This window comes from Diabrotica virgifera, chromosome 3 (assembly GCF_917563875.1).
Source record: "Diabrotica virgifera virgifera chromosome 3, PGI_DIABVI_V3a".
In the NCBI taxonomy this organism is placed as follows: domain Eukaryota; kingdom Metazoa; phylum Arthropoda; class Insecta; order Coleoptera; family Chrysomelidae; genus Diabrotica; species Diabrotica virgifera.
In genome coordinates this window covers 62,291,731-62,316,963 of record NC_065445.1, presented here as the reverse complement: position 1 = coordinate 62,316,963, position 25,233 = coordinate 62,291,731, and the positions used below count along the sequence as shown (strand labels likewise).

Sequence of the window (25,233 nt, the reverse complement as noted above, 5' to 3'; positions counted from 1 at the left end):
GTTACCACTTCACAAGTTACTTTGCTTATGTATTATTTATATGATCTGTAACTTTCATCGGTTCAATGTGCTTAATTTTGAAAAAGCTGTAGTTAAAATGGCTTGAACGAGTAACTCGTTCAGGTAAATTTTGAACAGCCATAGCATAACCACTTTTTGTCTAAAAAGAAAACAAAAAAGCAAAAATATTCAGAAAAGCAAAACGTACATTTTATTACTCTTCAAGATTTTTGGTATTACTAATAATTTCTAAGTTAATTCCAAAAACAATTCCTTTTTTTTGAAAATTAAAAAAATGTTTTATTTGAAACCCAATTTTTTTCAAAAATGAGCACTTTGAACCAATGAAACTTATAGATAATATAAACTATATAAAAGTAAAGTAACTTGTGAAGTGGTAACGATTAATTTTATTTGGGAAGCTAATTAGGGGGTGATTTTCGCGATTTTTGTACCTTTCTTTCTTTCTCCCCTTCCTTATACCCTTTCAGGTGTCGGATTTGGGTTTAATTTAGCTACATATTCACCCATCTCTTCCATTCTTTTCGGTCCTGTGCTATTAGTTTCATTTCTTCTAGCGTTTTCTGTTTGATTTTTCCTGCTTCTACTATTTGCTGTATCCATTTTTTCTTCGGCCTGCCTTTTTTCTTTTTTTTAATATTCCTTGTTTCGTGAATTTTCCTTGCTAGTCTACTAGGTTTCATTCTCATCAGATGTCCATACCAGTTTAATTGCCTCTTTATTATTTTATTCATTATTGGTTCCTGTTTAGTTATCCCTCTTATTGTCTCATTTCTTATTCTATCCCATTTGGTCTTTCCGGCTATAGCACGTAAATGTCTCATCTCAATTGCATTTATCCTACTATTATGCTTTTTCTGTAAAGTCCAATTTTCGCTTGTATACAGTATCGTCGGTATCACAATCGTATTATATATTTTAATTTTTGTTTCGTGGGACAATTCTTTTTTCCTCAGAATTGGCGCTAGTGCGTAGTACAGTTTATTTGATTTTTTAGTTCTGTTTGTTATTTCGAGGTCTATTTTCCCATCATTGGTAATAATACTTCCAAGATAATCATATGCTGTAACTATTTCCAGTTGAGTATTTTTGCATTTTATAATTACTTCATTTTCTTCCTTTTCGCCGATGACCATTATTTTACTTTTCTCGATGTTTATTTCCATTTTTAATTTCTCTATTTCTTCTGTCCATATATTTAAGAGTTTTTGCATTTTTGTCACGGAATCTGCTATAAGGACTATGTCATCCGCATACAATAGGGCTTCTATTTTTATTGGCTGTAATCTTTGGTATCCTATTGTTGTCTGTATTTGGTTCGTTCTTTCTCCAGTATTTCTAGTCAATTCATTCATGACTATTATGAATAGTAGCGGACTAAGACTGTCTCCTTGCTTGATACCTCTTTCCCAATTGAATTCTTCAGATCTTTCTCCTGCTATCTGTACACGTCCTTTTACTACTCCGTATATATTTTCAATTATTTTTATCAGTGTACTTGGTACTTTCATGTTCTGCAAGCATTTCCATATAATTTGTCTTTCTATAGAGTCGAATGCTGCCCTTAGATCTATGAATGCTAGAATGAGCTTTCCCCCCGAGTCAATACTTCTTTCTATTATATTTCTAATGATGTAAATGTTATCGTTTGTCTGTCTTTCTGGTCTAAACGCTGCTTGTTCTTCTCCCAGTTCTTTTTCTACCTCTTGTCTTAGCCTCTTCTCTACTATTTTCGTGTATATTTTAAAACATACCGATGATAAACATATTGCTCTATAATTTCCGCAGTTGACGTGTTCTCCCTTTTTGTATATTGGCACTATAAGGTTACTTTGCCAGTCTTTTGGGATTTGCTGCTTTTCCCATGCCTCTTTGTATATTTTCCACAACCAGTTTATCCCTTCTTCTCCCATGTACTTGACCATTTCCGGGTCTATGTCATCATCCCCTCCAGCTTTACCTATTTTTACGTTTGATACTTCCAATATTACTTCTTCTCTATTTATTTGCTCTAATTCTTTGTTCTCGTTATCTTGATATGTTTCATTTCTATCATCTATTATTGCATTTCTAAATTTGTTTTCATAGTATTCTTTCCATACTTTAGCTATTTGTTCTGGAGTTGTTTGGATTTGGTTTGTTGTATCCCTTACGGCTGTTATTTCTTTGTTTTCCTTTCTTCATATGTCTGATTGTTGTCCAGAAGCTTCTATTATTTGTTACATAGTTTTGTTGTAATTCTTCTCCAAACTCTTCCCACGTTTTTGTTTTTACTTGTTTTATGGTGTTTTTCGCTAATCGTCTCAGCCTTTTGTATTCTTCTTTATCTTCTTCCAGTTCGGTCTCAATGTATTTTTTCCATGCTATTTTCTTTTTCTTCACTGCTGTTTTAACTTCATTGTTCCACCATCTCGTTCTTTTATGGAGTTTGTTATGTTTTCTGATTCCACATATTTCTGTTGCTGTAGACTTTATGACTGCTTTGAAGGCGTTCCATCTTTCTTCCAGTGTCCATGCCTCTTTTTGGTTTTCTAGTTGTCTTAATCTTCTATTTGTTTCTTTTTTGTAATGTTCTCGCACCTGTTCTAATTTGAGCTTATTTACTTTTACTCTTTGGTAATCTTTTCTTTCCACCTCCTTTATTTTTTCATCCTCGAGTTTTGCAGTAACCATCCTGTGCTCTGTAGCTAGTTCCGGTTCCTTTTCAGTTAAGACGTTATGTATTTTATCTTCTAGGTTTATCGTATAAACTATGTAATCTATCAAACTTTTCGCTCTTCTCTCTTCCGCCACGAACGTATATTTGTCTTCGATGTTTTGGTTTGTAAATGTGTTTCCTATTAGTAGGTCATTTGCTTGGCAGAAATCTAGCATTTTGACACCATTCCTGTTCAAACATTCCTCTCCGTATTTTCCAATGCATCCTAATCCTTTGTTGACATCCTTGCCCACTCTTGAATTCCAATCTCCTAAAATTATGATTTTCTCTCTCGATTCTCTTAATTTGTCTAGTGCTCTTTGGAGTTCATTGTAGAATTCTGTCATCGTTTCTTCATCTCTGCCTTCAGTTGGTCCATATAATTGTATGAATCCTATTTTGTCTTTTAGGTCCATTTGGATTGTTATAATTCTAGATGATAATGTTTCATAGTGTGTTATTCTTGGTTCTAGTCTCTTATTTACTATTATACCAACTCCTTCCTTTGCTCTTTGTCCTTGCGGTACTCCTGAATAATAAAGACTATATTCCTCATTTAGATTTATGTGCCCTCCTCCTACCTTTTTTGTTTCACTTATTCCCATTATTTGGATACCCATTTTTTCCATTTCTTCAGTTATTTCTATTTTCTTTCCATTTAGAGAGGTCACGTTCCATGTTGCTATTCCTATTTGTTCTGATTCTTCATTTACAAAACTAGTATTTGATTTTCCATTATTGTTATTACTACTACTACTACTATTTATACTACCTATACTACCAATATTTCCACCACCCATCCTATTTCTATTATTATGTTTAACATTTGAACTCTTAAACCTAATCTTATCACTAATCGAGTCTATACTTTTATTTTCATTGTCCAGTGTATTCGTAATTTCCTTGTTTTCTGAGCCTTGTCTGGCATCTACTTCGTCTCTTCTCTGTCGCTCTGCTAGCTTTTTGGACTCGCTACCTCCACTACCTTTTCCTCATTGTAGTTCCATCTCCATTCCTTACCATCCACTGTAATTTTGTTGTACCCAATTTTCACTGTTTTTCCTTTATCTCTCATGTCCCTTGCTTTGTCTCTTAGAGATTTCATTTTTTCTCTCTCTTTTTTTGTAAGGTCCTCTGTTATCCATATTTTCTTGGGTTCAACATTTTTTAGTTTGTTCCTATTTCGTAGAATGGCTGTTTTTTCTGTTTCGTTTCCTAGTTCTATTAAGCATGTTCTTATTCCAATCTTACATGCTCTTTTAATATTAATATTTACACCTAAATGTTTTCCAATCATATTTGTTGCTCTTTCTTTTAGTGTTGCTGAATCGTTAGTATCAATTTCTAACCCACTAATAATTAAATTATTTTTTCTTTTGTCTTTGTCCATTATTTCTATTGTTCGTTGGAGTTCTTTTATATCTTCTGTTATCTTTTTATTTTCTTTTTTAAACAATTCATTTTCTTCTATCAAATCTTGTCTTTCCTTAGTCCATTCATTTTTCATTTTTTGGATTTCTAGTTTTATAATATTTATTTCTTCATTATTTTGTTTTATTTCTTCTTTTAGTTCTCTTATATCACTTCTGGTCTTCTTATTTTCTTCCTTCATTTCTGTTTTTAAGTTATTTATTTCTGTTTTAATCTCCTGCTTCAGTTCTGCTAATATGTTCTTTATTTCATCCATTTCTTGCTTTTCCTTATCGTCTTTTTGGGGTGGTGTTCTTATTGTTGACTTACTTTTCTTAAATGCTTCCTCTTTGTCAAACGAATTATCATGCTCCGGTTTGCTCCTTTTATTGTTCATTCGAGTGGGATTATACCCGTAACCTTATTTTGTTTAAAGGTGGCGTCAGGCAGTGTCTTCCACCCTATCCGTTCAGAGAAAAACACTACCTACCTACTTTAATTTAATTTATCTTCCACCTGATTAAATTTTCCAAAGCCGTCCCTGACTTTTATATTTAATTTTGCTAAACGGCTGGTCTTAATCTATTCTCGACAAGTTTTTTGTTCCTGGTTTATTTTATTTAGTTTTTGATTATAATATGCTTAAATATTAGGTACTGGATTTTTGATTTTATGAATATTAATCTAGGCATGCATTAACTTACAGTTTTTCTGAAGGCTTTTGCGTTGTGTCGTACACTGCACTTTCCTTTAACTATTAATCTTACTTTTAATATTTTATTATTTGTTTATACCACTTAATTTTTGATTTTTATGAGAGCTAAATTTTTCACGTTGTTCACTTTCGATTTCCAGGACCGGTCCCCCGATTTTTGTACCAAAAAAATAAAAGGGGACAACAATATTTTGAGCATAACTCACTTATTTTTAATGTTAGAAGTTTTTTTTTAAACAAAAATAAACCTTTTTTTAAACACTTTAAAAAAGTTAAAATGAATTTTCCGCGAAAAGTGCTCTGTTTTTTGGTTGTTTCACATTGAAATATTCGATTTGGAATTTAACGAAGAAGAACCTACTTTTCATTAGCTACAACTCTGCTTCTACTGGGTCTGCAGACCTCAAGTGTACAACACCATTTTTTAAAAAATTTTATAAGCTATATTTTTACTAAGAATATTTTTTCCACTAGAATACTTACTTTTTTAGTTATCTGCGAAAAACCGCCCAAAAACATGTATTTTTTGTTAAAAATGAACATATTCACTCGCAAATAACTCGAAAAGTATTGACTTAGTGAAAAAACTCTATAGAACAAAAGTTGCTTAGAATTAGTCATTTTATCCAATTTCGGGCCTAGTTTGAACGTATATTTTTTCACTCCCGAGAAAATATTTTTCACCCCGTATTTCCCAATTTTTGTAAAATGGAGGGGATGTAGAATTGTAAACTTTTTCTTATATAATAATAGACAATTTCAACTACCTATTCCCAAATTTTCATCCTTCCTTTATTTCTTTGGAGGTTTTCGTAAAATTTTGTGTTCCCTGATCGGGCTATAAGGCTACAGTTGGGTTTTAATTTCAGTATTTTATAAATGCTAGAATATTCCACAGGGTGTGGTGAACTTTTAGAAAAAAAACACAGTTTGATTGATTTCCTGTCTGGTAACAATATTATTATAGCGATATCGTTAAAGAATAAGGCTAGAACATATTACAAAAATCACTTAAATGGGACAACAGGTTTAGGAAATTCGAGACATCAAAAATTACCCATTTTGTGGGTGACCCGTTTTCTCTGACGCACAGTGTATATGCAATTACATCCTTCTAATAAAAAAAAAAATATTTGAAAATTTTTCTCAAATTACGGATACCCGACATAATTTTCATTTATAATTCTTTTATTATTAATTTGACAAAGAAAAGTTATTCTTCATAAAAAGCTCTTCATAGTTTAAAACCTAAGACGCACCATCATATTATATCAAATTTTATGAATTTTATACGAGGTATGTCAAAAAATATTAATTTCGCTCAAGAGTATCTAGAGTACCTTTATAGTTAACAATATTGTAATTGTTATATTGTGAACTTCATAGTTCACAATATTAGAAGGATATAATTGCACATTAAAACGTTTAATTCTAAACAACTTTTCATAAGAGCAATTTTCCATATTATGAATTTAAATACGTAAATAAACAAAGTTTTCGTTATGATAATGCTCGCATTTTCAGCTTGTTTTAGTTATTTTTTTATTAAGGATCTGTAATTAAGTAAGTTTTTAAAATTTATAGATATAATAAATAATATTATTTGTTACAAACACAAAGTAGGTAAATAACTGAATAATTAAAAAAAATGCGATTCATTTTGTTCGCCTTCATAAATTTCATCCATATACGTGCAAGTATTAGGTACGTTGATTTTGCTTCTATCATTATTTTCTTTATGAATTGCATTATATCCTTTAGATATACCCAACCAAAATGATCATAGTAATGAGTCATTAATAAACCATCGCGTACCATAACAAGTAATAGTTAAAATATTCATACATGCCGGTGGTTTTCCAAGGAATTAAACAATTGTTGAATGTTTGATCATCAATTAATGAAGTTGTACACAATATTGTCACTACTGACTCACTTTTCATTGTTTTGTTGCTTCAAACATATATGCTTAATAGACGGGGTTGTATGGTCGCCTTCGTTAGCGAAATCATTCCGATTCGATTTTTTTGCACAAACTAACTCAAAAGGAGGTCCTTATAACAAATCCACCGGGTGCCAGGCGGTGCCGTGGTCGAAAAATTGTTTAAACAATTTTTTTTAAATCAATTCACAAAAAAAATTTTCATTTCGAACAAATTGTAAAAGGTCTCTTGTCATTTTTCTCTAAAATTAATTGTTGTTGAGTTACACGCGATTTAAAATTTGAAAAATGCAAAATTTGTCATTTTCAAGGATTAATAACTCGATTAAAAAACATACTATGAAAGCCTGAAAGTGATCAAATCAAAATTTAAAACTCCGCCTTCAAGATCCTGAAGAAATTTTTGTCATTATTACACAGCTGTTATTTTTAATTATTAACAATTAGTGCTATAGTCAAGGGTGTATAGTCGCCCCCATTAGCAAAATTATTTCGATTAGATTTTTTTGCACAAACTTACTCAAAAAGAGGTCTTTATATAACGAATCCACAGGGTGCCAGGCGGTACATTGGTCAAAAAATTGTTTAAACATTTTTTTTTTAAACAAATTCACAAAAATATTTTTTTTACCTCGAACAATTTTTTTTTAGATAACTTGGGTCATTCTGAGCAAAAAATGTCGATTGTGATTTTTCTCTAAAACTGATTGTTGTCGAGTTATACGCGATATAAAATTTGAAAAATGGCCATTTTCGCATTTTTCAAATTTTAAAGCGCGTATAACTCGATAACAATCAATTTTTAGAGAAAAATCACAAGATACCTTTTTTGCTCAAAATGACCCAATTTATTTAAAAAAAATTGTTCGAAATGAAAAAAAAATGTTTGTGAATTTGTTAAAAAAAGAATAATTGTTTAACCAATTTTTCGACCACGGCACCGCCTGGCACCCTGTGGATTTGTTATAAGGACCTCTTTTTGAGTAAATTTTTGCAAAAAAAATCGAATAGGAATAATTTCGCTCACGGGGGCGACGATAGAGGCTGGACTATAGCGCTAATTGTTAATAATTAAAAATAACAGCTATGTAATAAAATAATGACAAAAATTTCTTCAGAATCTTGAAGAAGGGGTTTTAAACTTTGATTTGGTCCCCTTTTGACTTTCATAATAATAATTTTTAGTCGAGTTATTAAGCCTTAAAAATAGCCATTTTCGCATTTTTTTAATTTTAAATCGGGTATAACTCGACAAGTCAATTTTAGAGAAAAATGACAAGAGACCTTTTTTGCTCACAATGACCCAAATTATCTAAAAACAAGTTTTTTATATGGGTAACTAGAGTTGCACAAGTTTGACTTGAATGTTTGAACTTGACTTGAGTTTGACTTAATTTCAAGTCAAACTCAAGTCAATCCTTCTGACAAATAATTCAAGTCAAGTCAAACTGGTCAGTCGTACAGGTTTTAAAATTCAAACTGTTTGTCAAACTAGTTTGAAAGAGTTTGAAAAATAATTTATTTAGTAGATATACTTTTTTGTCGAGATAGATATGTTGGTTGCCAATTAAAATAAGAAAATTAATAATACAATGAGTGACATATAAAAGTAACTTGATACAAGAAGCGATTAAAGTTTATCGAATTATCGAAAACTAGTTCTGTGATGTAGCCCTTTTTAGGGATTTTAACAAATATACCTTTTATAAAGGATTTTAGTCGTTTTTTGTAATATATTATGGTATACAGATGATAACTAAAGGAAAAATTTTTCCTCGTGGATATGGTAAATACTCGACTTAACAAGTTTATTTGAGCGTTTATATAATTATATAGTAGCATTATGCTTATGGTTAAAATGTCTGCTTACTCGTGTGTGTTTCGCGGATGTTCATCTGCGACAGGAAGAGGAATAAGTTTATTTTGATTTCCTAAGAATAATAACAGATAATTGTTATTGCTTTGTAATTGTTGCATATTAGCTATTAGGTATATAATAGTCTTAATTTGACTTAATTATTGACTTGATTTTTAATATTGATAATAAATTATGACGAAAGTGATTAATTTCCTTGTATACATTACCCCTACATAATGCATAAAAAATTAAACTTCGCTCTGCCAAGCAAGGGATATTTCAATATAAAAAGAGAGCAGCATATGTGCCTCCTGATGAGAGACTAATAAGTTTCAAAACCGGTAGAGTTGCACTCTCTGATTGGACTAGAATATGGTTCGGCTGTATTTTCGTTTTGCAACGAAATTTAAAATGGTTATTCATTTTTGATTTACATTTACTCTGATTGGAGTACGAAGGGAACCATTCTCGTTGGAACTTTACCGCGCTGAGCAGATGGGCCGTGAATTGTAAATTGTAGAATTCCCTCATCTTCCTTAGTCGCAGCATCCGTATGGCTTGCATATTGTAGAAGCCTCGGAGGTGTAACCAGAGAAGGTTTCCATTGTTTTCATTCTGGTGGGGTGTAGAATAGCATTATGTTGTTTTATATGCCATTAGAGTGAAAACTTAGTCTTGTTGTAGCAGTTGCCGCTAGGGCATCTATTGCCATTTCGTTCGTTGCAATCCGGGACTGCACGCTGGGGTTTTGTTTTGGTTGGATCGGGGAGAGCAGCATATGTGCCTCCTGATGAGAGACTAATAAGTTTCGAAACCGGTAGAGGTGCTTGATGCACTCTCTGATTGGACTAGAATATGGTTCGGCTGTATTTTCGTTTTGCAACGAAATTGAAAGTGGTTATTCATTTTTAAAAATATTAAATTTGGTGTCAGTGCATATATTTCATTAGATTTCATTCTAAAAGCCTCCACTACACATCGGCAGATGCCTCTGCGGATGTATGTATTTCACGTCTGCAGACGCATCTGCAACACACCTGATACTTGTCGGTTTCTGCAGCACAGATCAAAGGATTTCAATGCCAAGACTGAACGACCCTTCAGATGTGTGGTCAGCGTGTTATGATATATCCGCGGACGCGTCTGCCGATGTGTAGAGGAGGCATAACAGACGCAAGTGTCGGAAGGGCCAGGCAGGTCAAAAAATCAACAGATGTTGTCCGGGTGTCATCGCACTCAAAGATATCCTATTTTTACGAAATAAAAATATGTAGGTCAAGAGTTCTATACACGAGCATTTCTGATTTAAACGACACAAACAAAATAATATTCAAACTAAAAATTGTTGGAAATTACTAGATTAACAAAGAATTCGTCTTTTTAAAGAATAAGTTCACATTAGTTCAAATAAATCAGTGTATTTATATTTCTTAATTAATTCTGCTTCGACTACAGATTTTTTTCTCTTACAGAGTACAGATTCAGACCTATCCAAATAAGTCAAAACAAAAGTCGGTAATTGGAAATAAACACGTTGCGCAATATGATATTCAAACTTCAAACTGTTTGAAGAAGTTTGATTTCAAGTCAAACCTAAAGATATCGAAATCAAGTCAAGTCAAGCTTTTTTTTTAAGTTTGGTTTTCAAGTCAAGTTTGTTGAATAAAATCAAACTAGTTTGACTTGATACATCTCTATGGGTAACCACATCCTACTGCATTCTACCGAGGAATTTGCGACACAATTTGTTTTATTTAACATAATTAGAGCAGCTTCTTTGATTTTTCTCTTTTTGCCATCTGATTCTTTCAAGACTATACTTGAATCTTTCCACTGAACTCTATGTTCAATGTCCCATGCGTGCTTACATGGATCATATGGTGGATGAGACAGTTTTATAATCATAATTATTATGAACGTAGATAGTGATTTAGTTTAAAAACAGTTTCCAATTTGGAAGCCGAAACAACAAGTAAAATGTTTATAAATTGTATCATTCAATCATACAGTATGGTGCGAATGTCTGGAATAAATTCGATATTTCGGAAAAATCCCGAAGCAGGTCGATTTTTATATTTAAATTACGATAATTTTGCATATATTTCATACGAGTGACGTCATCCATATGGGCGTGATGATGTAATCGATGATTTTTTTAAATGAGGCTAGGGGTCGTGTAATAGCTCATTTGAAAGGGTATTCAATTCTGTATTCAGTAATATAAATATAAACATATTTGTTTATACGCACTGTCCAAAAAAAAAATTTTAATTAAATTAATTGACAAAATACATTTTACTGTTGTCAGAAAACAGAAAAAAATGTTTATTTGACAAATAAGCATTGATTTTCGCTTAAATATCCAAACTTCCAAGAGGCAGGTGGATGGCGGCTTGAACATTGAATTTAAACGAAAATCAATGCTTATTTGTCAAATAAAAATTTATTTTTCTGTTTTCTGACAATAGTAAAATGTATTTTGAATTAAATAAATTACATACGTTCTCCTTTTTTGTCAATTAATTTAATTTAAAAAAAATTTGGACACTGTGTATAAACAATTATGTTAATATTTATATGAATGAATATAGAATTGAATACCGTTTCAAATGAGCTATCACACGACCCCTAGCCTCTTTTAAAAAAATCATCGATTACGTCATCACGTCTATTTGGATGACGTCACTCGTATGAAATATATGCGAAAATATCTTAATTTAAAAATAAAAATCGACCTGTTTCGGGATTTTTCCTTAAAGTCGCCGGTTTACGAAATATCGAATTTATTCCGAATTTATTATACTCAATTGAGTAGAAACCAACATGGAAAAAACTGTACCTTTTTCTTCACCTGCTTCTTACTCAATCAACCCTGTAAACGCAACTCGCTTATTATCCTCTTCGTATTTTGAATAATTACATAATTCCTCGTTCTGGTTTTCTTAATTGAACTTTAGTCTTGTGTGTAAAGACAAAATAATAGCAAGCTACAATTATAAACTTGTTAAAAAATTATACTAGTACTAATAACGTGCAGAATATAAGTTCTGAGAAAAAAATGTAAGAAACGTAATCAAAAAATAACGAAACTTTATTAAAATCTTAATGTTAATAGTACACGTAAGATATTTTAATAACACGCAAACTAATAAACATCTTTCAATGGCACGCAATTTGGTAGAATTTGTCTAATCTGTGTTGAACAATGCTATTATTGGTCCATTCCAAAGTTTACTTTAAATTCGCGATATTTTGGGCTTTACATTCCAAATTATTCTTTTATAAGTAAACATTTGAGTGTTGTTTTATCTCTGTCTTCAATTATCATTATTCTGTTTTGACTATTCCTTAGCTTCGTTGGAAGAGGTCCGTAGTCTATTGGTGTCTTGTAATAGGTGTTAATAAAAATTAATCATATCGCATACCGTTCATCGCATCTCTGGAATAACTGCAATGTCTATTCTATATTTTAGGAGTTGATCTTGGAACAACCCAACCAAGGCGAAGAAATCAAATAAAGAAAGTCCTACAAAAAAAACCAAAGTCGAAAACCGCCAAGGCTGCCGCAATTTCGCCAAAAGCTAGGAAAGCTGCTCCTAAGAAGAGGAAGAAGTAATTGGACTAATGTATATCTTCGAATTATTAAAAACAAATGGCCCTAAACAGCGTTCTTACATTTCAAGTGCTAATCTTTAAGTAATTGTCCTTAGTTCGGTACCTCGGTCGTCGTCTTGAATTCAGTCCGGCTTTTCTGTTGAGATTTCGTAAGAATGGATTTTTTCATGTCCATTTCCCAATTAACAATAACTCCGGACATTCACATAGGACATGCTCGATAGTTTCGTCATCTCGTTCACACCTCCTGCATAGAGATGTGTCTACTAGCCCCAGTGTGTGGAGGTGTTTGCTGGGTTGACAATGGCCAGTTAAAAAACCAACTACCAAGCGTAAGTTTTTCCTGGTCATTCCCAAGTACTTTTCTGATGCTGACTTCCCAAGGTGCCTTAGTGTTACCTTGGCAAGTCTTCATTACGGCCCTCCTTCCCATCTTTTCACGGTTTGCGTGTGGGAGTGATATTGGCCACCTAAAAAAGATGATTTCAGTATGTTTCTAATGTATATTGGAATGAGTTCTACGACCATTTTCTTTGTTGGGACATTCCTGAAATCGATATTTTTCAATTTTTAACAACACCATATTGAAAAAATTAGTATTAACAGTAGTGTATTTGGAAGTGTTTACTTTTACCAGTTATTTACAGTGTTACCAGTATTTCTGAATGACTGCGCAGAATTTTTTAAAATACTGTAGTCAAATACTAATTTAACACTAATTCGCAACACTGTTTGCTGGTTTTAGGCCTGGTCGATCAACAACAGACCACATCTTTGTGCTAAGGCAAATACTGGAAAAAACCAATGAATTCAATATCGACACATATTACATACCATATTTTCGTAGATTTTAAATCGGCCTATGATAGTGTCCTAAGAAATAAATTGTATGAAGCCATGGATAAATTCCACATTCCCGATAAACTCATAAGATTGGTTAAGGCGACAATGCGTAAAGTTGTTTGCAAAGTCGAAATACAGGGCGAACAATCACAGGCGTTTGAAACGCATGTTGAGCTGCGACAGGGAGATGCGCTGGCGTGTCTCCTTTTCAAGATAGCTCTGGAAAAGGCGGCCAGAGATGCCCGAATAGACAACAGAGGAAATATTTTTAATAAATCATCGCAAATTTTGGCATATGCAGATGATGTGGACCTAGTTGCCCGTACAACACGCAAACTAGAAGAAATATGTATACCACCTTCTCAAATGCCTCAAAAAATGTGGGCCTGCAAGTAAACGAGGAGAAAACTAAGACGATGGCATCAACACCCAACAATAGAGCCAGAAACATCGGTCATCAATTCACGGTTGATAAGTCGTCCTTTGAAGTGGTGGACAAATTCACATACTTAAGCTCCCTGATCACCAAGGAAAACGTCATGACGGAAGAAATCAAGCGAAGGATAATCCTAGCAAACAAATGCTATTTTGGACTGAGTAGACATATGAGAAGCAGAAACTTAAGCCAAAAAACAAAAATAACCATATACAAAACCCTTATACACTCAGTGTTGACATATGGATCGGAGACATGGACCATCTCCAAGGCAGATGACTTTCTGCTTATATTTGAACGAAAAATTCTCAGGGGAATATTCGGTGGCATCTGTGAAAATGGTGTTTGGCACAGATATAAACATATATTTGGCGGTATAGACGTAGTATCTCTTATAAGAATAGGAAGACTAAGATGGGCAGGACATCTAGCAAGATCACAGGAGAACAACCCTCCTAGAAGAATTCTTATGTCACAACCTGTGGGAAGTAGAAATAGGGGTAGGCCAAAACTCAGATGGAAGGATGGTGTAGATGAGGATGGGAGAAAAGTAGGCGCAGCAAACTGGCAACGGTTGGCAATGGATAGGACTGGCGCAATAGACTTGGGAAGGTGGAGGCTCTTTCATAGGACTGTAGCACCATTGATGATGATGATGAATACTGTTATTAAACATTTATTTTCACACTTGTAAGAACGTAATTTTCGATCTTTTTTATTTTTTGTGTCGAATACCATTAATAAAAATTTATTATGTATAATTATTAATAAAATTGTAAACGCTCTCACTCGTACATTTATAAACAATCTGATATTGACAGCCTCAAATCATAAAAATGTCGATGTTATTCGTAAAAATGAATCGATATTAAATCGTCGTAAACTATGTCCCTTTTTAGAAGATTTTACATCTGTAGTAGTTTTTATTTGTTTTATTATTTTAACTTTATCTATTCCATGTTCATGTCTGTCGCAAGTTTCTGTCAATGCACGATACTATATGCGCTGGAGTATTAAAAAACTTTATGTGCGCCAGTTGTATATATTTTTCGTTGCCTTTTCTAAGTTTTCTTTTGTAATTTTTCGTCTTCTCGAAACTTTTACAAGTTTCTTGGCAACTTTTCATTACGTAATGGGAGATTTCTTTCCTTGTCGAAATTCGGAATTGGTTGAAAATTACTTTGGAGTTCCCATATCCTAGCATTTTCTTTTTGAAAGTTTTTTGGACACAGAATATTAACATTATAACTATGATCAGTTTGATTTAAAAGTTTTACTTTAACAATATTCTACAAAAACGAGAAAAAAATTCGATCGATTTATTGCGAGTGTTAAAACTTAGGACCTCATATAATTCCAGTATTAATTTCTATACATTATTTTTAAAAATTTTATGGCATTTCTTATAAACAATACGAATTGATGTTTTGTCGAAAATTTAAGTTCGATAAGCAGCAAGAAACTAATTTGTGTAACAAGCAGACCAAATAGGTATTAAAATGTTTTGAGTTCAAAATTTTTAATTATAATAAAATTAGATTAACACCAAAGGATGCTGCAAGAGCCGTGGCTTTAGTGCAAGATGGTCGTATCCAATATTATGCCGCCCAGGTGCTAGGTTGTGCTGTTCAAAGAGCCATTCGGCGGCCTAGTCGAATCCTAGTCCTAGAAACGGACTCTAGTACTCTAGTCCGGTTCCTGCTGTCTTCAACATAACTCATTTAAAAATAAAATAAAAATTCCATTTTTATTCAGTTGAAATGCGAAGACAAAACAATCTTATTTTTCACTTAGAACAGGGAGCGCAATCCAGCACTCTGAATCGACGATTTTCGACTCTTGTTGGAGTCTCAGCGGAGAGAACGTAAGGCCGATGCCACATTATGCGTTTTGACCGGATGCGGTGAAAACGCATCCGTTTCCAACGCAACCGGACCGACCTGTCACACTATGCGTTTTCACCGGATGCGGCGGAAACGCATCCGGTCAAAACGCATAATGTGGCATCGGCCTAAGCCTGCTGCTCCATACTCTAACTCTAAGTGACCAACACCGAGAGTTTATCCCCCACACCGCAACTGACGTGAATGGACTAGGTGACTAGCGTCATCTGGCAATTGAAAGATAAAGTAGTTTTCAATCCTAATAGCAATATTAATAATATTTAAAAATATTAAAATATTACTAAAAGATTTTTAAATTGAAAACTTATAGAATAGAATAGAAATATGCTTTATTGTCATGAAAAATTTAACAATTTTATAGACAAAGCTTACAAGAATCATAAATAAGAACAATAACAAATAACAAATACAATTTACTAAAATGATATAAATCGTCTATATAAATAAAAATAATAAAGAGAAACAAAAAAAAAACAGTAACAATCTATTGCAAAATTAAAAAAAAAATTTGCAAATTGCATATTCTACCTTAAGAAATTTAATAAGTTAAGTTAAGCTGCTGCATATGACACTCAAATATAGATTAAGATTATACTTATAAATAAGAATACTGTACTTTCTTAGTTATTGGTTAAGAAACTCTGCTGTTGAATAATATGGTCTTTCAGATAAATAGGCTTTAGTCATTTTACGGAACTTGGGGAAAGATGTTGCAGATTTAAGTTGTAGAGGGAGATGGTTGTAAAGTTTTTTTGCAGAATATAATATAGATTTCTTTACTAACTCACTGGACGGGATCGGTAAATAGATGTCAAAGGACTATTGGACTATTATTGGTCCATTTTCTTGGTAACACCTTCTAACGGTAACGGCTTCTAAAATTTGCAAGCCAGATGGATGCTGAAGCGAAGAAGACAAGAGGGAATTCAAAAAACTTACAATCCACGATAACTATTTAGTTTGAAGTCAAGATGAAGACTCCATTTTGGTTTAATCACACTTAAATCTTGTAACATCGACTTATTGTCACTATCGATGTAGCCGAAATGGCTAATTTTTTATACTGGTAAGGTCATTCGACCTACCACAGTAGCTAGTTTCAACTACTTTGGATCTGGAACTTTAACCTGATGATGAACTGATTAGTCCGAAAACGTTTGTTTGTATCGTACCAATGATGTACCCACTTTAAGTCCAACTTGGATCTTTTTTAGAAAAAATTTTAAATAAATTATATACCATCTACAAACAAGATTTTTACTTCTTTAGTAATTTTTATTATGGTATACAGCCAATGAGAGGGATTCTTCCCTTTTTATATTATTTCGGATTCGGACGATGAGACGTTAAGTAATCTAAGAAATTCCCACTAATATTAAATACGCCGACAATACGGTAATATTTGTCAATTATACAGGTGCCTACAAATCCTACTTAATAGTTAGTGGTAAATAATATAATATAGGCTTGCAATAAACTGAGGTTGTAATTATTATTATGCAAAACATTGATAATATGCAAGGAGGCATAAACTTCCGCATTATTTTAATGAGTATATCGAATTCACTATACTTAATTTATTGGGTAAAACATCAGAAGGACTTCGGTTAATAAATAAAAAAGAATGAAAAACATTTTTTAAGAAACGCTTTTCTTTAGTTACGAATGACTAAAATTAAAAATATAAAAAATCAACTAAAAAGCAAAAAATTAAAAAACTCGAAGGATCATTAAAAATAAACTGTCACACACATTTGTTAAAAAATTTAAAAATTCTAAGACATTCGTTAAAGAAAAGAGTGGGGCGAAAACCGTTTATCCGATGAAGACGAGACTTGTTGTTTCACTTCACTGTATTATTCCCAGTGGCGTATCCAAGGGAGGTGTCACGGAGGTCATGACCCCATACGAAAAAAATTTAAGCCCATCCAAAAAATTAAATCACCCTCAAGATCCATGCCCCCTCCCCCCCCCCCCCCACCCAAAAAATCTGATTACTCCTGTATTCAAACTTACTTTGCTAGTTTTCTGTGTCCTTGACTAGATTTCTATGTTTAGTTGTTTGTCTCCAGTGTAGCCTCTTTCTAGCCTCTTTCCCATTATGTGTAATGTTTTATCTGTGATCTACTTAAACCTATTAAGTAATTAGTAATGTACATATCTTTGTAAATAATAACATATTGTAAATATTAGAGGTAATGCCACAAAGTTAGCAATAGCTACATTATAAAACAGGGTGCTTAATGGAGCATCCTGTACATGTCATAATCATTTATCAACAAAGACGCTTATTGTCATTACTAATAGATTGCAGAATAAAGGAGTTAACAAAAAATCTGTGATCTAGCGCTTTTTCTTTTTAGCTCTTTAGATCTTAATATTTTAGCTAGCATATTTTATATTAAACTGCCTCTTTTTAATAATTTTAAAGTTTGTCAATGTGTCTGGTATTGTACTGTCAATGTAGACTTGATAGTACTGTATTCTTCACTGTTTCGGGTTTTGTCTTTATTGATTGAAAAAATATTGAGATTTTTTCCATGATAAATTCAATCGATGCTTCTTAATCATTTATATATTGTACATCAGCAACGTGTCCAATGACTCCAATCCAGATTGAGAATGGAATCATTTAAAACTTAGTTCTTGGATTGATAGATAATATATTAAATTTTGTTCGACATGAATGAACAACAGGAACAAATTTATCAGACAAGTTGAGAACAAGAGAGTTTTTTCAAGACCAAAATTATGTAAACTAATATTTTTAACCGATAAAATACACCTCTAATACCTCCATCATCCTATGGTTTTCAACATTTGTTTAAAATGTTGTCCTGAACACTGGCGGCTCGTGATTTTTACAATAGGGGAGGCTATACCTAACTGTAAAATATCTAGACAAATTTGCACTGGCAAAAAAAATCCGCCAAAAAAATCTAATTTAAGGTCCCATTTTTTGACCATTTTTTATTTACATTTTATAATATCATCATAATTCATAATATCATATCATGTTAAAAATAGTTAGTCTAATTGTAAAAGTGTATTATCAAAGTTTGTGTCGTTTATTCGTTAACAATTCTATATGCATATCAAAATAAATACAAAATCAAAAGTTTTGCAGTCCATACAGGTTGAAGGTTCACATTTTTTAAGATACTCAACTGAATTTTTTTAATTCTAAAAGCGGCCTACTGCGAATCAAAAAACACGGTAAATTACCGATATTTTGCTTGGCATTACAGATATCGGAAAAAGTTATTTGAACAAGTTGTTCCAAATATTATTCTAATCCCACATACCAAATTTCATCACAAAATTCGCACTTTTAGTTTTTTCTTTATTTGTAGTCAGAATCCTAAAATCGGAGAGGAGGCTGCTGGCCGATCAGCCACCCTTGCCCAATCTCCGGGCAGCGCGTGCGTTAAACTATAATGCAGCTCTAAGGAGACCGGGTCTCCTTAAACGCTGCTGGGCTGCGCGGAGCATTAGCAAGTGAGATATTCCGGCCAGCAGCCTCCGCTCCAATTTTAAGATCCTGACTACAAAATAATGAAAAAAACTAAAAGTGCGAATTTTGTGATGAAATTTGGTATGTGGGGTTAGAACATGATTTGGAACAACTTGTTCAAATAACTTTTTCCGATATCTCAATGAAAGATTACGTTATTAGTGAGGGCCGAAAGTCCCTGAGAACTTCTATAATGTTTATTTTAATAAGTTACAGAAGTGAAAACTAAGAGAAAATTTAGTGTGATTTTTAATTTCAAATATCTCATTCAAAATAAACTTTTTATTTATTCTAAGGGACTTTCGGCCCTCGGTAATAATTTAGTCTTTCATTCTGCGTTTAAATTTTTTTAAGTATATATTAGTTTTTTCAGGATTCGAAAACAATGGACACCACGTCCGTGGTAATATTTTCCAAATATATCTGTCTTACAACGCACTCAGTCGAATAGAATATTATCAGCCTATTGTTAGTCAGACATTGACAATCAGTGACAATTTTAAATATTTGACATGGCATCGGGAATATTTTGAGTTGTTGATTAAATAATATTGATATATAGTGTATTTGATAAATAATTGATTTAAGACGTGAACTTAATAAAAAGTTATTTATTGTGTATTATTTGTGGAAGATCCAAGCAGTGAATACATCAGGATAATATTCTGTGATCCAAGTATTTTGTTGTTCAAGATGTTCAAAATTGTAAGCGTTCCATAGTAACAATATATTATTAAAAAATCACTTTAACACTTTTCCTCTTTTCTCGATTGAGCATTAGTTTTTGTTGTAAATATAAATTATTACAATTACTGAATACATAGTTATTGAAAAAATTATCACATTTATTAACTGAATTATTAATTTGCAATTATACAAATAACAGTTACCTATCCAAGAACATTCAAAAGCCATCTCTTTAAGTTAATGATGACATTTTCAAGTAGAATGACATTCTAGTAATGTTTACATATCCATACCAGTGTGAATTTTACTACACGTAATTTGCCGTAAGACAGAAAAAGTAGGGTTAGACGTAAAATATTTGCGAATTATGTACCCATGGCCTTAAAAATAAATCTTATAGGCCTGGATCCCGCGTATCAAAAAAAGTTGATTAATAGCAAGCTGAAAATTTGTTAATAGCTTAACGGTGTCTAGTCGGACAAACTTTGATGTATGGGAACACTGGAACAGGGGAAGTTTTAATTGTGGAACGTGATTTTAATTGTGTACGTGTCATCCTGACAAGTTTATGATTGTGAAAACTAGCAGGTTGTTTTTAAGTTTATTCAATAGCAAACTTTACATTATAATATATGAAAAAAATTTTCTCTGACAAATATGTTGGCATTTTAATAAGTCCGACACGTAGAACATGTCAAATGACAGGAATTATATTGGGGTAAATAGCACTCTCATTTGTGCATGAGAGTTTAATGAAAAGGTAACAAATCAATTGGAAGTTCTGTCCGATAAAATACATGGGACGTTTTCGTAGTCTGACAATCTAAACCTGTAACCTGATCCACAATTAAAACTTCCCCTGTTCCAGTGTTCCCGTACATCAAAGTTTGCCCGACTAGACACCGTTAACCTATTATCAAATTTTCAGCTTGCCATTAATAAACTTTTTTTTTAGTACGCCGGATCCAGGACTAATATTATGACAACAGATGAATTTTATGTTAGACAAATATTTTGGTTTATTAAAATCCTTAATTTAACTAAAAATAATAATTCCTATTATATGTGTAGAAGGTTCACAAATATAGCGTCTTAATTATTATTCCAATGGCGATAGGCGCCCATACACACGGGCAGGGGGGGGGGGGGCGTGGCTCCCCCCTAGCTTTTCGGGAAAGAACAAAAATTAAATTTATATTACATAAACGTATTTTTGTCAAAAAATTATTGGATAATTTTGAGAGATAAATTGGAAACAACATATTTATTAATAAAATAATTCACATATTGGGTAATTAATAGTTTAACAGAAAATCTGTGTGTCTGCGACAGCGGTCTATATGGAATGTGCATAATACACATTTCGCACAGTCAGGGTATGCTATTAACGAAAACATTGAAAGAGATTAGAAACGTGGGAACATAATATATACTGTAACCGACACCCAAAATTACAAATTAAATGAATCATTTTTTTATAATACTGCAAAGAAAATCATATCAGCAAGAAATCCGATCACTGACCGATAATCACTAATGAGCCATTCGTCTTTGAGAACTGGCACTATAAAGATAAAGTGTAAAATCTGTGATTATATTTGTTTTCTATAATATTAAGTTTTGTGTACACCGAATAGAACCATCTTCATAAGCAGAAATAAATTCATATTGAAAAATAATTTTTTAAATTGATTGAACATAGTCAAATTTTAGTTTGCAAAAGTATTTTTTAGTAAGTAGATTCTTTTTAAAGTGTACATTATGATGAACACAACAATTTTATTTAAATGAAAAACAGGTGATCTTTGATGACGAATGAGTGTTATATACAGGGTGTCCCAAAAGTAGCGGAAAGGTCGAATAATTCGCGAAATGAACATCGGATCGAAAAACTGAAAAATATGTGTTAAGTAAATATTTCTCAAAAATCTATGCGATGACACTAAACAAGTCCACCACTTCAACCCCTGGGTGTGGAGCGGGGGGTAACTTTAAAATCTTAATGGAACCCCTAATTTTTGTTGCAGATTTGGATTTTCCTTGTAAAAATAAGCAAATTTTATTCGAGCCATTTTGCGAATGGTGGATAGATAGCGCTATAATCGGAAAAAACGATATATCGTGATACCATAGCAAAATTATAGAAACGGTCTAATATCTCGAGAAATATACTTCCAAATGAAAAACTAAAAAACATGTTTTTAATATTTTTCAAAAATCTATAGAATTACACCAAACAGGATTTTTCATTCCACACTCTGGAGGTGGGGTGAGAGTTAACTTTAAAATCTTAAATAGGAACCCCCGTTTTATCGTGCAGATTGAGTTTTCTCCTCAAAAAAAAGGTAACATTTATTCGAAATTTTTTTTAGAATTGTTGACGGATGGAATAATGGAAAAATGCGATTTATTTGCGCCATCTATCAACGATTCTAAAAATGTTTCGAATATATGTGACTTATTTTTCATAAGGATTCTAAATCTGCAAAAATAAAGGGGGCTCCTTTTTAAGATTTTAAAGTAAAAACTTGGTTCGACACATACTCATGGTTAGTCTACTCGCCAAAGTTGAAGGCAGGGCTTTGCAAGCATTGTATTCTTTTCAAACGGGTTTTAAAGAGATGCGCAACTTTTGTGGTACCCATGACATTTCCATTTAAAAACTTGGTCTAGTATTTAAATGTATGAATAATTTCTCACAACAGGGTTCAAACTAGGTTTTTTAGGTGGTTTAAACTACAGTAGACTCCCTCTATAACGAGAACTGAAATGGTGGACTAATTATCTCGTTATAAGCGGTGTTTTGATGCCTCTTACGTAGTTTATTAGATGTCGATGGTCAACCTGAACAGTGAACAATGAGACTTCGCCGTCATAAATTGTAAATTTCCTCTAATATTCAATATCGGTCGATAAACAGACAGAAGTTTATTACAGGTGGCCGAGTTTATTACAGCACTGGCCTCGATAATAAGACAGATGTTGGGCATTTCTATGTACAGGCAGTTGGGGCATTTATTTATTTATGACCATTACAACACTAAAAACAGATAAAGACACGTATTCTTCGATTTCAATTTTCCTCGTTGTAACCAAATATGCCTCGTTATAGTTCAATAGGAATTTAATGGGACACCTAATGTACCTCGTTATAAGCGAAACCTCGTTATACCCGTGTTCGTTATAGAGAGAGTCTACTGTATATATTGTCATCCGAAATATACAAAATGTAATGTGCAACATCTTCACGTTTGGCCCCCCCTAAAAATTTTTATATGGGCGCCCTTGCCAATGGCCTCCTAAAAATGACGGTAAAGTAGTAAAAATAACCCCCTCTTATAAATCTTCTATTGTTGAAACTTTGTAAGTGGTCAGGACCGACGTAAATCCTAATTAAATACGGGAAATATCGCATGGTCCTTGGACCTAAGCACTTGGCACGGCCCTTTTAAAAGTTCAAAAGTTCTTAAGCCCCCTATTTATTGCTTGGTTTGTCCCTTACCACAATTACCATAATTATTATGCATAAGTCGAGACACTATAATCGTGAACCTGGTATACATAATGTCAAAACCTCTATTATAGCTGATATTATTTACCTAGTTGGCTTATCTAGTTGTTTTTTCTATTTGTTTTTATTTGTCATTTATTTAAATCGGGGCCTTTGTGAATAAAATATGTAAATAATTTTTTTCTAGAAAATATGTTATTTACAATTAATCATTTATAAATAATTGTAAAATGATTAATACCATTGTATATTTATTAATTATAAAATTAAAATACTAGGTATATGAAAGCCAGTTGGGATAAGGAATAATAATAATTATTGAATGTGTTCCTAAAAACATACCTAATATTTTTGTCTGTATTTTAAAAGTGAACAGAGTGCCTATATTTAAATGCATTTTAAAAGCATAATTAGATGCCCTCCAATTTTAGAAAAACCTGGATAGTGGCCAAAAATTACATTCAAAATGTGACCTACAAAATAAAACAAGAAGACCTTACTCACCTGAAAAACGAGTCAATCCTGCTTTCTTAAAATCCACAACATATCCATACAAAACAGTCACAAACAAAAATCGTAAAAAAACACAAACCAAAACAAAACAAAAACTGGATTTGAGATTAGGTAACCTCGTATCACACTTGCATAAATAAACTATCGATATTATGGGCCGAAAGTGTCACACGGTACGTCCAGCGGCAAAGAAATGTCCATCTAAAAAATTTCTGTTTACATTCCCCGGTCGTTACAGGTGCTGCATAAGATCGTACTCGATAAATTACGTTACGTACACCTCTCTTCAGCGTATCCGCAGCGATACTGTGCGGTGCGAGCGTAGTAGGCCGCGCGGGCTGGTGAAACAGAATGACGAGGCGAAGGAAAAATACTTAATACGGTTCGCGCCGAACGCGTACCATATAGCAGCCCAAACAAACTGTTGACATTCATTTCGAGGCAGCTTATCGAATAATTAAGTGAGTTACTATAGGATGCTCGAAAGGTATAACCTGATGGTGAAGAATGAGTGACAGTCCGGCCGCCGACTTTGAAGTCGATGCCAAGACAACTTGACGATGATGATGATTTGTTGCATTTTTTCTTTTGGTGGTTTGTTGTGTTGTGTTATGCAGTTGCGCTCCGAGTGGAGTGACGGAAGTCGGAAATGTGTTGTAAAGATGCAGCTGCTTTATGTCTGATTCTGATGGAATTTTCAATCACAATTTGTCAGAGAAGAACTGAAGAATTTTTTACATTAGACAATTATTGACATTCAATAAATAAAGTATAAAATAATTTAAATATCCAAGAAAGAAACCCGAACATCTTTCCATTTTAAACTAATAATCTACCTCTTCTTCGTAGCCTTCACTTATCCACTTCCACTCCTCGATACACTCATCTTCCAATTATTGCCATCTTTCTGTTTAGGGCAGCCTGCATAATTTTTTGTCAGCGATATTTTGGATATCTTCTAGCTAGGCAGAGGCGACGCGTGACTTTTTCTGAAGTGTTATCAAAACCAGATGCAAAAAATCTTATTTAAAAAATGAACATATGGCTAAATGTATATATACACTCACCGGCACAAAATTCCGCCACCCAAAATTTTTGATTAAGTTTGACAATCTATAACTTTATTATTTGTACTTCGATTTTAAAGATTCTTGCACGAGTTTGTAGGTACATGTATTGATGTCAATAATTGCTATTATTCCGGTAACAAAAAATTTTTGCTTAGATGGCATTATACGGGGGTGAATGTAAGCGTTGTTCTTTCTCCTAACTTTAAAAAATTGTGTGGAAAAATTGGAGGGCTGATTTTGTTTCATACTCCTTTTGGATTATCCTGGAGGTATCACTAAGGTCTTGTTTTTTTGAGTTATCTGAATATCTCTTTTCTTGTAAGAGCTGTAATTAAAAACACTGCTTTGAAGGTTTATTTAATTAAAAATATCAAACGCACTAAAATTAACAAAACAAAACAAATTTAACAACAAAACAATTCAATAGCGGTTATGTCCACCTCTTGCAGCAACGACTGCTCGCAATCTCTTTAGCATCTAATAAAGATGTGTTTTC

General features: G+C 32.8%; 1 protein-coding gene across 1 annotated transcript in view; it reads right to left on the bottom strand.

Moving 5' to 3' along the window:
• LOC114336227 (uncharacterized) overlaps positions 1 to 24,016 on the bottom strand; it is a 721,746-nt gene extending 697,730 nt beyond the window's left edge. Inside the window, exon 1 of the mRNA XM_050645113.1 lies at positions 23,659 to 24,016. The gene's annotated coding sequence lies outside the window, so the exon portion shown is untranslated. The remainder of the gene's footprint in view (positions 1 to 23,658) is intronic.
• Between the last annotated feature and the right edge of the window lie 1,217 nt (positions 24,017 to 25,233).